Source organism: Parasteatoda tepidariorum, chromosome 10, assembly GCF_043381705.1.
Source record: "Parasteatoda tepidariorum isolate YZ-2023 chromosome 10, CAS_Ptep_4.0, whole genome shotgun sequence".
NCBI lineage: Eukaryota > Metazoa > Arthropoda > Arachnida > Araneae > Theridiidae > Parasteatoda > Parasteatoda tepidariorum.
In genome coordinates, this window is record NC_092213.1 from 57,685,785 (window position 1) to 57,702,100 (window position 16,316).

Below are 16,316 nucleotides of genomic sequence, written 5' to 3' on the forward strand. Positions count from 1 at the left end.
TCGATGGCTGATCGATAATACGATTCCGCACCAACCACAGTGCTGACGTAAAATATTCTCAGTGGTAAACGGATCATGGGTTAGAGTCTCTTTGTCTTGTCGTCAGGCTAACCGTAGGAGTTTTCCGTGATTTTCAACCCCATGTAACGCAGATGAGGGTTAGTTTCATCAAAAAGTCCTTTACGAAGGCATATTTCTCCAGACACTTGAGTTCCCTTGTCTTCTGTATTGGGTTCAAAACTACAAGGCTACGGAGTTGATCATTCATAGTCGTGAACTCAAAATTGGGTCAGCTGTTCAACGACAGTTATAAAAAAAAAGAGGGAAACGGGAAGAGGAAAGTTTCCGGATATTATTTATAAAAGACCAACAAACAATTTTTTGTCAAAAAATATCTTGGGCACTATTTTTTCCGAAGAAAAGCCTTTTTGGGGTTTTAATTACTGGACTGAGCAAGATAATAGGATGATTTGTTTATCAATGGCACTTTGAAGTAATGCTGTCTTAGCCATTAAGCGTGTCGCAACAGTTGGCACCTGCTGTTGATTTTTCTCTTTTATCTGAATTAAAAATAAAAAAATCTATGCTAATCCCATTGCAAATCTTTACAATACGGATGTAAGAGACGTCTAGTTTTTAGTTTGACAACTAACGCACGTGCATTAGATCCATTTGGGTACTTTTATTTGTACTATTGAACCTCTCTTAAGGTTAATCCGCTGGCATGAAGCAAGAGTTGTAGTTGTGGTTACTATTGAGCAAACAATATCAAATTTGTCAAACTATCATCTTGCCCTACTTTCTTATCATGATCTTGTATTCAGTGGAGTGGTCACGGTTACTATTGGATTTAGAAACTGGCAACAAGTAGAAGCGTAGAGTGTTTAAGATTATTTAATAGAGCCCTTGATTTAAAGGAAAAAGTATATAAAAGTGCCCGGTATAAATTTATTAAATGCATTTCTTTGTTTTGCTTTGCTTGTTTGCTTTTTCACCTCGTATGAACATGATAAAAATGGATTTACTAATCTCTACTGGGGTGTTAATTTCTTTTTAAATTTATAAAAATAAAAGTTTTATGGTTTCTAATTTTTGATACACCTAAAATTACCGTTTTGAAACACTTAAAAATCTTTTTGGTGATAAAGCTTGGTCATCTTTCAAAATTATTCCCTTGCCTGCTACAATGTGTGCAAAATTGCAAAAAGTTGAATATTGAAAGCTTTAACTCTAAATGGGTTGCCCAACCCTGGTTGTAAAGTTAAATACTCTGATTTAAAACAATACAAACGTACTATTTGTTACAAATCCAAAGTATTAGTCAAAGAAGAAACAATGTTTTATGAACAAATTCTTAAAATAGTAGAAGCGTTCTGTTTATTATAAAATCAAAGTTAAAGTCAAAAAATAAACTATTAAGACAAAACAAAAGCAGTATTTGTTAGATATCCATAATAAAAATAAAAGAATAAACATTTTCTGAATAAATTATGATTGAATGTTGTTCCTTTTAATTCAATAGTATTTTTTGGGCAGAATTTCCTTAGATTTATAAATTCCTAAATGAGAATTACAGGAAAGAAAGAAGGCTTATTGTCCACTCAATCTTTCTCATATTTAAACATGATATTTAGTTGATAAACATCAGTCTGAAGAACGGTATCAAGGAGATGTTTGTTTTAGTCAATCAACCATTTGCCAATCAAGTCAAGGATAAAGAACATGGTATTTTATTTTTATCAACAAAAAAAAAGTAATTTTTTTCTCGTAATTCCTATAGAAAATAGTCGAATTCATTGTGCATATAGGGTAATATACCAAAATTAATATACCTATTGATTACCTTTTCTTTCTATTTCAATGCAGTTATTAAAATTTCTGAGTAATTGACTATTAAGGGACATTTAACCCATCGTATCAAATCAAAGATTTTGACAGACACCCCTGTGAGTTGTGGCGCTGTTGTTAAATTTTTTTAGGCTAATTTTTCGTCGGATTTTACTGAATAATCAATCACAGAATTAATTATTTACAAAATAGAAAGGAAAATGTTAACATTTTTATCGCATTACAGAATAGTTATTAATCGTATAATACATCTCTTCTCTATAGCTGTCAATATATTAAATCTCATTTGCGTAACATAGCGTCCACAGACGTTATATTATTTTAACGCTCACTATTTATCAAATATTATATCGGCATAAATATTAATAAAAAATTAGCAAATCACTATCTTAAATGCATTTTCAACCTTTAATAAATTATTTTAAATGGCACATTAACATTTAAAAAATAAATATAAGTTGCTTTATTATCAATTATTGTGTTAGTTTCCCAATTCTTTTTTCCCATAACTTTAAAGAATATAATTTTTTTTATCATAGTTAGCCTAGTATTTTTTAATTAAGAGTAATTATGCAATTTTTTTTTTTTTTTTTTTTAAATCATGACATATCGAGTTCACGTTATAACGCTAGTTTTTCTTTGGACNGACAAGAGACGCTCGTTTACATTTCAAAATATTAAAAAAAAAATTAATAATCCACTGTAATTCTGATATTTAGTAATATTATGAGATGGAAGTTGTTATATTCATTTAAGTTTCGATACAAAATGAAAATGTTTTGGAGTCAATATATTTTCCTTTTTTTTTGTTATTTTAGGATGTAACATATTTTTCAAACTTTAAAACTTTAATGGACGTAAAACAAGTATTGCATTGCTTTATATTTTTTGAAACGACTGATAATAATTTTAAAGAGTAAGACATTGTTTTAGTTCAATATTTTTACTTCTATTTAAGTCATGTCATAATGTATTTTTAGCGCAATTTTCGCATTTTAAGGGCATTTTTTGCACTTTTAAGGGTATTTTTTGCAGTTTGTAAGGGCATTTTTTTACCCTTTTTAAGGGCATTGAGATTTTTTAGGTCATCAAAATCCGGGCTCTAATCATGACATATCGAGTTCACGTTAGAACGCTAGTTTTATCTTTGGACTTATAGTTGGTTACATTAAAAATCAACACTACTAAGTGATACTATTTTTTTTAAAAACCCTTTGGCAAAATGGGTGTTGTTTTGACTTCGATGGCGTGCGCAACTTATTTAGACGCCATCACACTTTTCAACTGCGTTCAAGAGTAACAGAAAACAGTGCGCATGCGTTGTAATTGCATACGTTGCTATGGCGATTGCAGTTTTTTTTCTTTTCACTAGCAGGCATTCTTAATGTAATTACATAATAATAATTTAAAGTATTTTCATATTTTTTTCATTAATGACAATATAAATAAGAATACTGAAGAAGTATTTTGTGACGTCTTGAAACACGTACATAGGCAGAATTTGAAAATCAATCCGACGACAAACATCAATTGAGACAGTTTTTGCAACCCATGATTTGAAATGCTGTGGTGTTTAACGACCATTTGACCAAAATGGGTAACCAGTATAGCAACAAGGCAATCACAACTTTTTCCTTTTTTACCTTTTGACGCAGAATTATTATTTTTTTTGGAGGGCGGAGTGGAGGGAACCGCATGAAATGGTTTTCAGACGATTTTTTAAAAAGAAAATAACCTAACTCTTTTCTGAAATATACAATAATGCTTTATCATCGTGTGGGTTGTAAGTTTTGAGCAGAAGATAATCATAAAGGGAATCCTTAACGCTACATTAAACCCTGTAAAACCCAGAAATGAAAATATGTCACTCCTTTTCCACCCCGTTCGTCGCAGAATTATGACAGCTATTCTTGAAAGTCCTCAATGTTCATTTTGAGAAGGTTTTGAAAGCTATTGAAAATCAATGCTCTTTTTGCAATATAAAAAAGAGTGAATATGCTTTTTTTTTCTTCCGAAAATAAACACTATCGAGTAAAAAGATAAATTTTTGAGTTCATGTTCCTTTAAAAAGACAATAACTGGAATTGTATGTGGTAGAATCATTTTATTTTAATTTAAAAATGGCGTTTAACAGCCGAACCAATTTTGAGTTTACGACAACCAATGTTCAACTCCGAGCCTGTTAAATTCAACCCAGATGACAAGGAAACTCTTGGATCAAACTAGCCATCACTTTTTAATGAACTATTAAAGCAATCACAATGTAAGATAACCAAAGCACAAGCAAAAAAAAAATTTGGAATATGGTCAACAGCAATATAAATTGCAATTCAATCTAAAATATACATATAACAATAGTTTTAAAGATCCATATAAACAATAGCAGCGTGTACATATTTCAATATGCAAAATAGGCATAGATAATATAAGACTTAAGTGAAAATGACAAATACAATTTCACTCAAAATATGTATCAAACATGCATATTTGAATCCCGGATTATTTTATTATAACTACAAGAAAACAAAACAAAAGAAGAAGGTCACTGTCGATATGAGAACATTCTACGACTAACTGTTCGAGGAGGATGAGCGAAAAACGAAAAGGAATTTTCTGCCATAGTTTTGAATTTAATTATAGATGATTCTGTTTTTTTTTGTGTGTATATGTGAAAGATAACATCAGTGATAATTGCTTGCTATTTCATCAAAAAAAATTTTAAAATTCTTATTATTTATTATAATATTATTGACACAAATGCATAAATAATATTGATAATATGTAGTAAATGAAACAAAATAAAATAAACTGTGCTATAAAAAGCAAAGTTAAAAGTAAAGGTTAATGCGAAATTCTGTTAGGAAAACCGTAGAAAATCGCCATTCCTAGATGACGCTTAATTAATGTGTACTACTGATGGTAATATGTACAACTGGTATTATAATATTTGGTGTAGTTTTGTTAAGAATTCTGCAACGCTTTTCCGTAGTTTCAGAATATATTTTCCAATGGTAGCAAAGATCGTGTATTAATATTAAAAGAATTAAAATTAGAAGTAAACCTTTTTTCCACCCCACTACTTATAAATATTTTAACAGTAAAATAAAGATCAGATAGAGAAATGGTCATGCTCCAAAATCCTTATCAATTTCTAATAAGAATTATTTTTAAATTTAAAAAAAATGTCGGCTTTAGTTGGCTGCCCCTCACAAATATATTTCGCACGAAACTTAAATGCTGAAGGGTTATGTAATAAGTACCAAATATACTAACATAAGTATAAAATATTGATATATTTAGTGATTATTAAAACTGCTCCAATACTAAGCAGTTTTAATGCTGATATTTTGGATAAAAGTGATTTTCCCCTCGAAAGAGATATGTATCGGAGAAAATTAATTATAGTGGTAAATTTTGACTATCATGAGTTGGCAGCGAGCTATAGCATTATGACGAGTGATGCTAAATACATTTTATCTTTATTCTAATGGGATGAACTGCAAATTTTTTTTTTGCTTACTTCAATAACGTTGACTTACTTCGATAACCGCTGAAATGGGCAACAAATAATAATAAATAAAGCTATTGAAATTATTTAGTGGACGAACCAGGTAAGTGACCTTTTGAAAATAAATAAAGAAGTTGTATCCGAGCTATTTTATTACCAATTTATTAGGAGATGGGGATAATAATCCTTTGCTTAATTTTATTTACCACTACCTAATTTGAAATAAAAATCATGCAAGCATACTAAAAACTAATGTGGATTAGCTATGTTAAGATTAAAGTAAAGACAAAACCATTTTTGTTTCATTTATCAAACCCATATTGATGCAACTACTTTTTGTTATTTTCTCAGATTTATTAATTCCTCTAAAAATGTCAATTAACTGGTTTTTCTATCAAGCTCTTAAATTATAACGTTATATGCCTTACAGTTCAGAGTATGAAACCGTAGTGTTTCTCAGTACTGATTTATTGATTCTTTACCTTCTTTTATTCAGTTAATAATAAATAAAATAACACAAAAACTGTATGCGTATTATGCGTTACTATTGCAACATAACCAAAATTTGAACACATTAATTCGATCAAATAAAACATGAATTTTAATAGATTTAAGTCTGATGAATTGAAAAATAAATTACCAACGTAAAAAAAGAAATATATACAAAAAGGTAAAGTATGTGAATTTATAACACATAAAAAAATTAAATTATGAGCCATTATAAAAAAATATTACGTTTGCATTGTCTGAAAGAAATATCTCAAATTTTCTGCACTTCAAAAACTAATATTATTTTTATGTTTTATTTTATAACCGTCGTTGAACAACCGACTCAATTTTCGGTTTGCGACTACTAATGTTCACCTCCGTATCCTTGTAATTTTGAACCAATCCAGAAGACAAGGAAACTCCCTGATCAGTACCCCGAGAGGTATGATTTGTTATGGGAACACGGAGGACTTTGTAACTCAACAGATTTAACGTGCATCAGTCACCGTTTACTTCACGGGGAGTCTTCCGTAGGCAGGGATCGAACCCATGACCCCTTGAACTTGGATCCAGTGTCCATTATTATCGTATAATAATGCTCGAAAACTGATTTTTTAATCATCACTGTTGACTACTTACTTTAATTGTACTAATTTAACGGTATCGCAGATGTGAAAATTGTCTTATGTACACGACTTCTTTCATATAATTAGTGAATATCAGTTGCTATTTACTTAAAAAAAAGAAAGAAAAAAAGAGATGAACTCAGTAGCATTTTTTCTGAAAGAAATACTTGATTTCATTGAATTTATTTTTATATATAAATTCACCTTATATTATTTAATACATATTATGCACCAAGTAAGAAAAAAAATCGATTTTAAAATTCAATTTGACTTTACCATTTCAATAGTATTGATTGAAAAAAAGTGAATGTAGTAATTTAATCCGAGAGTCGAATGCGGCTATACTGGGCAAAACCGAGAGTAAAGTTGAAAGCTTAACATATCACTTATTCAAGGTAAAGAACCAAATGTCGTTATTATAAATTATACCTGATTAAAAAATAACAAGGAGTAAATTGGATTCAATGTAGAATTTAATGACACTGAACGGAACTAAGTCGAGTTTTGTGTAAAAAGCATTAAATATTGCGAACTTTAAGTAAAATATCCAAACGGTGTTAAAAACTGTACCTGATTAAAAAACAAAAAGAGTGAGGGCAATAACGAAACATAAAACGACAGAGAAACGGCGTCGTGAAACCCGTATTTGTCTGAAGAAAATAAATCCCTGAAAAATTTTTTTTAATAATTTTTACTAAACAATAGAAAAATTTTAGGTGTCCATTATCCATTATGTTTTTTTATTAATTAAGAGTAATACTGAAATTAGATTTAAATTTAAAATTTCATACAAAGAATGATTATATTACAATTTTGTACAAAAATCATACATACAATTTATTAATATTAAAATAGTTTTTTTTATTTAATTACTGTTGTTTAAGAGTTGAACCACTAAAATCAACCCCTAGATGCAATAATGCGCTACGGTCCTTGAGTAGGAAGCATTGGCAAGCGAATGTTGGCTTAATTTTAATTGTAGATTTTCATAAGGGCGCAATCTGTAAAAAAGAATACCTTAATTTAGATTAAACACAACTCTAAGACTTTCAAATTTCATTAGAATCCATTATCAGTTAGAAAATATCAGTTATTGATCGGTTGATGGACTAATTGAGATATACAATTTCCTTTCTCTTATAATTTAAAGGAGTAAATAAAATTATATATAGCATTTATTACTCGAATATTAGAAAGATATTTACGTATTCCATTTATTGCCTGCACTTATTTTATATTTAATATTAATGTCTTGATTAAAATGAAACGCAATTCGAAAAATAACACTTTTGAATTTCATTAACATCCACAATCAATTAAAAAATACCAATTATTGATCGGTTGATGCAATAATTGAGATAAAGCAATTTCCTCTCTTCATAACTTTAAAATCGCAGTAGTAATTACGTATGCCATTCATTACTTGACCATCAACTTTAAAGTCAGTGAAAATTACGTATTACATTCATTATCGGTAACTTTTAAAGTCAGAAATAATTACATTTATTGCTCACAGATCGTTCTTATTCAAAAAAGTATTCATAAGCGCGATAAATATTTCAAAATATCGCATTGCTTTCAGAAATGATGCATTATCTGTTATCTAAAAGTTTTTTTTGGGAAAATTGCGACGCCCGTTTTCGCAAATGCTGCTGTAACCCAAATGATGCATTTGATTTTAAGAACGGGCTACTGGTAGCGAATTATCAAATTATATTTCACTTTTCTCTGAAATAATACTTATCCATTATCAGAACTAAAATATAAAGCAGAAGTTTCGTTAAGATGTATCTATCTGATAAAAAATCCTCGCCAACATTTAGGAGGGGCTTTTTGAAAAGGTAGGAAAAAACACTCTGTAAGTCTGTCGGTGTTCTATCATTGTTAGGCTCTTAATATTTAATTCCACGCCCACAAATCAATCAATGTAGAACATTAGAACTTCTAAAAGTAGACCGTGAAAGGCGGAGTTGAGGTGTAAGTGTGAGATTCGGTTTCGTCAAAATCTTCGCTAAGGAACAGCTGCTGTTTAATCGAATTTTGAATTCAGCAAATTAGGAGAAGTTGATTTTTTTAAAATTGGAATCCGTGAGTTTTTTAGCTTTACAGTCTGAAGGCGATTTCCAAAAATGGATTAACAAGATCGAATATTACTGTTACTTAATAATATGACATTGCAAACGATTATTTTTAGAATGATTTCTGTTTTTCTTAATATAGAAAGAATTCACAAGTTCAATTTTACTTGTTCGAAAATTTTCTAATTAAAATAGAACAGGTAGGGAACCGATATAAGATGAAATCAATCGCTCATCCATGAATATAGAAAAAAAATCTATTAACGCTCTTTGAGGGAAAAAATATTTTAAAGCTTAATTTGTTTAAAAAAGCTAAATAATTATCATATATATCATAATTTTTCAGGGAAAAAAACGCAATAATTATGACTATTATTTAACATAACAAACTATTTTCTTAAGTTTTATTATTATTAAACATAGTACTTATAAAACCACATTATTATTATTATATTTTTTTAACTAATCAAACTTTCATCTAAAGCTCTAATAAAACCATACTATCATTATTATTATCTAAAGTTCGAAAGCATTAAAATACCACATTATTATTATTAACTTATGAAATTATTATCTAAAGTTCTTCTTATTAACTTACCAAACTATTATCGAAAGGAGAGGTTCCCCATTTTTTTCGCCTGCGGAACCCTAAATAATCAATCTTCTTTCAGTGGTATATAAATAAAGTTTATTAAGGTAATTGTGAATGCATTAACCTATAAAAGACTATTTTTAAAGTATTTAATTAAAGGAATGAAGATTTTTCATCGTCATATCATTAATAATCTCAAATTAGGTTTTATGTCCGACTGTTAAATTTACAATCCCTAAGCTGCATCTAGGTAAGTTATTAATTTATACATTGGAAATTAATAAAATAAAATAAATAAAATAAGCCGACCTGTGGTTTCTTTTGAAATGATTAACAGAAATGCTATAAGCTTTGAAAATGGTTATTAGGGTTAAAATACCACATTATTATTATTATTAACTTATGAAATTATTATCTAAAGTTCTGCTCTAATAATATCGCATTATTATTATTAACTTACCAAACTATTACCTAAATATATACATATCTACATAACATATCTCTTTATATAAGATATTAGTTATTTTATTTTGCTTTGTAAAGAGCGATAGGAAATACTAATGCAGTATATTGTAAATTCTTTTTCTTTTCATATAATTTGTTCCAAATTAAAAATAATTAATTTAAAGAAAAAAAATGTCATTTCTTTTTTATTGGAATTTTAATTGAAATAATTTCTGACAGAAAAGGCAACCGAAAAAATAAAAATAATAGGAATTATTGATTAGATCTAGATATAACCAGAGGTTTTAAAATCCATCATTGGTTATAAAAAGTACTAATAATTGGTTATAAAAGTACCTTTAACTCTTCCACAGAACCCCAGGGTTCCACGGAGTACTCATTGGGAAGCGCTGATTTAAGGTTCTGGAACAATAATAAAAACGCAACAAATAAAAAATTTAGAAAATTTTTATCCTGTAAATTTTTATAGGATATTTTTCTTTCTTTCTATAAATAAGATGACGCAATATCTTTGTAGGTAGGTGATGATAAACTTTTGGAAAAAAATTTTGACCCCGAATGAGTCAGTTCACTTTATTTGCGATGAAGTCACTATCAGAATTTTCCCTCATTTGAATATGAGACATCGTCACGTGACATGACAAAAACGAGAATCGCGTTATAATTTTTTTTTTTTTTGGAGTCAGATCAGCTGCGAATGACTCTATAAAGACAGCTGAAGTCCTTATCACACAATGTTTAAAGAGAAAAAAAAAAAAATCACAGTTTGTGTTGTAACGAAACAGACTGTATTAAGAAACAGTTCTGTTATAAAAATAGAAAAATAAAAATAAAATTTTCACAGCAACAAATACAGTAACGAAATTAAAGTACACGTAACTTGTTAGAAATAATCTTGCAAAAAAATATAGAAAAACCCGGGGTGGCCTAGCTCCTTGATAGTCGAGCCATTTTTCACAATTTGAAATTTTTTGCGAGCCGCAATTAAATACGTATTTAAAAGGTATGCAAAAAAGGTATTGAAATTTTTTTTACTGAAATTATATTTATTGAAAACATATATTACAAAAAACAAACATAAAAGTACAAAATATGTGTATTGAATTTAAATATTAAAAATTAAAAACATTTATTTTACTTCTCCTGATAATTCTTTAAAATTTGTTAGAAATTTCTTAGAAAAAAAGAATAAATTATTGGTAGATCGTATTAATAGGTCTGGAGTCGGACGATTACGCCACTGTTTATGTTCGCGCAATTTTCGATGAGTCATATCATTCTTAGCTTGGACGGAAATGAAATTTATTACAACGTTGCACTTAATCTTTCATATTTGTTGTCAGTAATTTAAAAGACATTTTGAAACACATACGGAACGATAATAATTTTTAAAAATATAGGGTAGACTATACTTGAGGGTGCCCCCGCCAAGTTGTGATCGCGATTGATCGCCAAGCTGGGCGATGTTGAAAACCAATCGTGATTCTGATTGGTTCAGATTTTAATTGTGATTCTGATTAGTTTAGAATTTAGCGTTGTTTTTAAATGTTCCGTTTGTTCTACTTTGGATACCGACTGGAAAGGTTATTTTTGCTTCTGATACTAAAAATGAATACTGTCAATAAGATAAATCTTAAGCTTCTGTACGATTTTAATAACAGTGATTGACTGGTGTATGAANGAATGTAGGTTTAATTAGTAATAGACATAAATGCCCTGTTTGTGGGTTACCACGGCGTTCCGGGCAAACAAGTATGGCTCCAGACATAAGTCGCCAATTTCGCCAAGGGGCACCCTCAAGTATATTTTTCCAAAAATATAATACCACAAAAATAAAAAGGGAACTAGGGTATATTTATCGAGAGCCACAAATAATCCTTCAAACAGCCGCATGTTGCTCGCGAGCCGCAGGTTGGCCACCCCTGGTATAAACCAACAAAAATTATCTTCTCAAAAATCAACAACTCTCTGATGTTCCATCAAAATCTCGTGCTTTTATTTTTAATTTATCTCTATTTGTTTTGTTTCTCTTTTATTCATGCTTCTGTTAGCCAGATATTTTTTAATATTTTCAGACTTCATAGAGTGCGAAATAAGGCCGACTGTAAGTCTTCGCGTCGAAAATTTTGATCTCTATATTTTTCTTTGCCACTAACCATAACACCATCGAACTTCAGAAATGAAATACTGGCTGGAATACTGCAGGAATACTGACCAGTAACTGCGAGGACTCAGACGCTTGGGAAATTTAAAATAATTTTTATACTACCTAGTAAAGGCGCTAGTAAATTTATTTATTTTATTTTACAGTAATAATAATCGTTTGAGAAAGAATCTAAAAGAATATAAAATCTGAAATTAAAATAATAAAAAAACATTATTTGTGTGTGGTGACTTAGCATAGGCAAGTTTATCGCCTGCGCTAGCGAACCGCGTGACAGGTGGGGGGGGGGCGGGGATAGTGACCACTATAATACAGATGACTCAGACGGTTGGGTAATATATAATAATTTTTAATACAATTACTCCAACTAATACAACTAAATACACTACCTACTAAATACAACTAATGTAATGGAAATGTTAAATCCAATTGTAAATATAAATATTAGTAGGGGTACTGACCACTATGATACGAAGGACTCAGACGCCTGTGGAATTTATAATAATAATTTGTGAAATTTATAATAAATTTGTATAATAATAATAAATTTATATAATGTATAAATACTACTACTCTCTAAATGTAAAATGTAATTATAATTGTGAATGAAAATGTAATTAGTTCATCCCCGGTCTCCCACGTGACAGGCGGGGATNTCTGCAGCAGAACTGGATATGAAGACAAAATTGCAGGACAGGAACACTTTAATTGTCCACTAATCTTCAGATTTCCTGCTATGTTTTAAAAAACCTTATTTGTGAAAACCTTCAGCGTGGCGGACAGCTGGCCGCCTTAGGCGGCTAGTATATAATAATTTTTAATACAACTACTCCATGGAATGTAATGGAAATGTTGAATCTAATTGTAAATATAAATATTAGTAGGGGTACTGACCACTATAATACGAAGGACTCAAATGCTTGTGAAATTTCAAATAAATTTAAATAATAATAATAAATTAAATAATGTTTAAGTACTACTACTCTCTAAATGTAAAATGTAATTATAATTGTGAATGAGAATGTAATTAGTTCACCTCCGGTCTCCCGCGTGACAGGCGGGGATACTCACCACTATACTACCGAGGACTCGTACGCTACAGAAATGTTTAATAATTTTAAAATATTACAACTCCTTAAATGTAAAAGTTAAGTTTAATTGTGAATAGAAATATAATCAGCTCTCCCCGGCGGGGAATCGAACCCCGGTCTCCCGCGTGACAGGCGGGGATACTCACCACTATACTACCGAGGACTCGTACGCTACAGAAATTTATAATAATTTTAAAATATTACAACTCCTTAAATGTAAAAGTTAAGTTTAATTGTGATTAAAAATGTAATCAGCTCTCCCCGCCGGGGAATCGAACCCCGGTCTCCCGCGTGACAGGCGGGGATACTCACCACTATACTACCGAGGACTCGTACGCTATAGAAATGTATAATAATTTTAAAATATTACAACTCCTTAAATGTAAAAGTTAAGTTTAATTGTGAATAAAAATATAATCAGTTCTCCCCGGCGGGGAATCGAACCCCGGCTTACTACATGACTGGGGCGGGTATCCTGACTAGTACACTACCGAGAACTGTGAAGCTTGGGAAATTGATTTATTTCAATTATTATAATTTTTAAATACTGCTGTATTTTATTCGTTCAACAGGACTGTGAGACAAACCGCCGTCTCCCGCGAAATAAGCGAAGACATTGATAAGAAAAAAGTTTGATTGATTGAAAGTAATAAAGTTATAGTTTTTTCTATTTATTTATCTATTTTCTTAGTCTAATTTTTTTATACATTAAAAATTGCGTATTGTAATTTTTTTTTTTTTTTTTGATGTAACAGAATTTTCAAAGGATTTTAAATAAAAAAATTTCAAGCACATTCTATTACGGCTGCATGCATTTTTCTCGTCAATTTCAGTAAGGCTAAAAGGAGCATATCTCTTCATTAAATAAAAAACACACGCTAATTTTGAATGTATATTTATAAGAACGATTCGGTAGCTTTTCAATATAATAAGTTTTATTAATGAAACTTCGAGTTTTTAAAGTCAACAGTTTAGATTAAACTACAATATTTAGATTTTTTAAATGAAACTTGGAAACTTGTGGTTTTATATTAGTTGATAGAGAAAAAAATGTGGTAGAATGTTTCAATGATTTGATAGTTTATTCAATTTTGAAAATTTATTCGCTTGTTGTCGATATAGCTCTATGTTACTTTATTGGTTATTCCCTTACAACAATTGAAGCTAATTGTTGCTACTGAGACTCTCCTCTTTTAGTTTTCAATTGATATTAATTTATTTCAGTAAACTAAACATTTACGAAGAGAAGAAAAAATCATATTTCAGGGGTATCAATTACGTCAATATTTTGCTTACTAGATGGCAGCACATAATTACAAGCAAAATTAAAATTTTTGTGAATTTTTGATGTAATAATAATAGGAAACAATTGTTCGAACTAACACCGTCTTCATTACTTTCAGTTTCCATTGTGTTTATAAAATATTTTTTAATTTATATTGCGTTGATTTTTCAATTTTCTACACTCCACGGCAATTTGTGAAGTACGTAGCTACATTTCTATATTATTCTGTAGCGTATAAAAAAATTATAAATAAATAAAAAAATAAAAACGGATGCATTTTTTTCTACTTAACAATATTTTTAGAGTTTATATTTCTGTGTTTTATTTTTTCCTCCTCAACCAATTCAGTATTCATTCTCCCTCATATGAGTAATATTATGTTTCGAATAATTATTTTATGCAATTTTACTTTTTTTTAAAATTTCACTCAACTTTCAATAAGAACTATGATCTTCGTTAAACAATATCTGCCATCTGTAATACTTTTTACGTAAGATTATTCAGTAATACATATTGTCTTATGAAGTAAATAAGATCACTCTATTAATTTTATTTTTCTTCTAATTGACTGCTGATAAATTAATCCTTCTTTTTATGAACTAGAAACAAGATAATTTTAAACTTTCAGGTTTTTTTTTTATTCCCAAAGAACATGAAAATGCGAAAAAAATTAATCTTATATTTTATCTACTTATCAGCTTTTTTTAATGCATGTATTTGATGGAAAAAATCACGTATAGATGGCAGCACTAAAATCGAAAGATTTCTAACATTGCTATTTTTTAAAGTAAATATTACAATAAGACTGATCATTATATTTAAGTACTGAATGGAAAGTAAAAAATTACTGCTTTAATATTTTTCTTTAAAAGTAAAAAGGAACCAAAAGCGAAAAAAGAAATATAAAGCTGTTTCTAGCATATGTATTTATTAAGGAATGCCAATAAAATATCAGAGATTAAATCAAGTTTAATATAGGATTAATAGATTAACATAGGAATAACACGCGTTAATAATTATGCAAGTAAGAAAGAGTACTCGCGATAACAAGATCTAAAAACTTACGGGGGTCGGGGGATTTTCTTTCAAAAACTCGATCTAGAGATTTTTTTCTTCTTCAATTTTCTCATTTTTTTTTTTTTTTTTTTGTACTCTTCTAAAAAATGTTTTGGAGGATTCCTTATTTCTTTAAATAACTTTCAGATGCTCTTAACTAATTTTTTTATTTCTCTCACAGTTAAAAATATAAATAAATAAATAAATTTAATCGTAACTTCAAAGAAAAAGTTAATCGCCTTTTAAGAGTTAAAGAAGTTTTCAAGAAAAACCCATTTGAATTAACTGACTGACAGACTTAGAAATAAATATACAAAAAGAATTTTTTCGAAAAATTTTAAATCCATTCTAAAAACTTTACAATTTTGCATACCTTTTGCAATAATCAATATTCGATAGTGTACATTGTTGAACATTTCTAATATTGGATACTGATAATTTCGCAATAATTCGAATTAATTGAACAATTACGCAAGCATTTCAATTTTGTATCTTTTTGAAGAGCTACTTTCAAATCTATTGCATGGCATTAAAATGCAAAATAAGTTGTTTTTTTTCCTCCGTTAAATTTCCTTGTTCCCATTGAATTTCCGTATGAATTTCCATTATAAGAAAGGAAAACTGCCAACTTCAAGTCGATTTTTTTACACTCATTTTCGCATCTCGTGATATCCTAACTTACCAATGCGTGAATAAGCTGAATTATAAATTTCTCGTACTTACACAGGCGTCTTCGAGCTCCACGCGGATCCCAATCTGAGCCATAAATAGATATCGACGTTTGCCGATTCGTATCCAAATGTTACCGAGTATAAGAACTTAGATATATTGATACAGCAACTGAATATACATACGAATGCGTGACATGCATTGAATCAAACACGTACTTGGGTTATTGATACATTTGTTTTATCAAAATTTACTTCATTTGACTCTATTTTCTTTTTATCAATTTCCACCTCAAGGTCAGCTTATATTATAGTTACTTTGCTCATGGTGGTATCAGGTGACGTGGTCTACGCCTGAACAGGTAACTTCTTTTCGAATTAAAAACCCCTGTTTTTTGGAAAAGTGGGAAACTCAGTAAGGGGCTCTGATTATATATATATATATA

General features: G+C 29.4%; 1 long non-coding RNA gene and 2 other non-coding genes across 3 annotated transcripts in view; 1 reads left to right on the forward strand and 2 right to left on the reverse strand.

Moving 5' to 3' along the window:
* Positions 1–12,952: 12,952 nt before the first annotated feature.
* On the reverse strand, positions 12,953–13,024 carry TRNAD-GUC (transfer RNA aspartic acid (anticodon GUC)). The gene has a single exon. It is a non-coding gene; the product is annotated as a tRNA-Asp (tRNA).
* Positions 13,025–13,118: 94 nt separating this feature from the next.
* On the reverse strand, positions 13,119–13,190 carry TRNAD-GUC (transfer RNA aspartic acid (anticodon GUC)). The gene has a single exon. It is a non-coding gene; the product is annotated as a tRNA-Asp (tRNA).
* Positions 13,191–15,394: 2,204 nt separating this feature from the next.
* Positions 15,395–16,316, forward strand: part of LOC139426767 (uncharacterized) — a 51,336-nt gene continuing 50,414 nt past the window's right edge. The window contains exon 1 of the long non-coding RNA XR_011637971.1: positions 15,395–16,232. This is a non-coding gene — a long non-coding RNA (uncharacterized lncRNA). The remainder of the gene's footprint in view (positions 16,233–16,316) is intronic.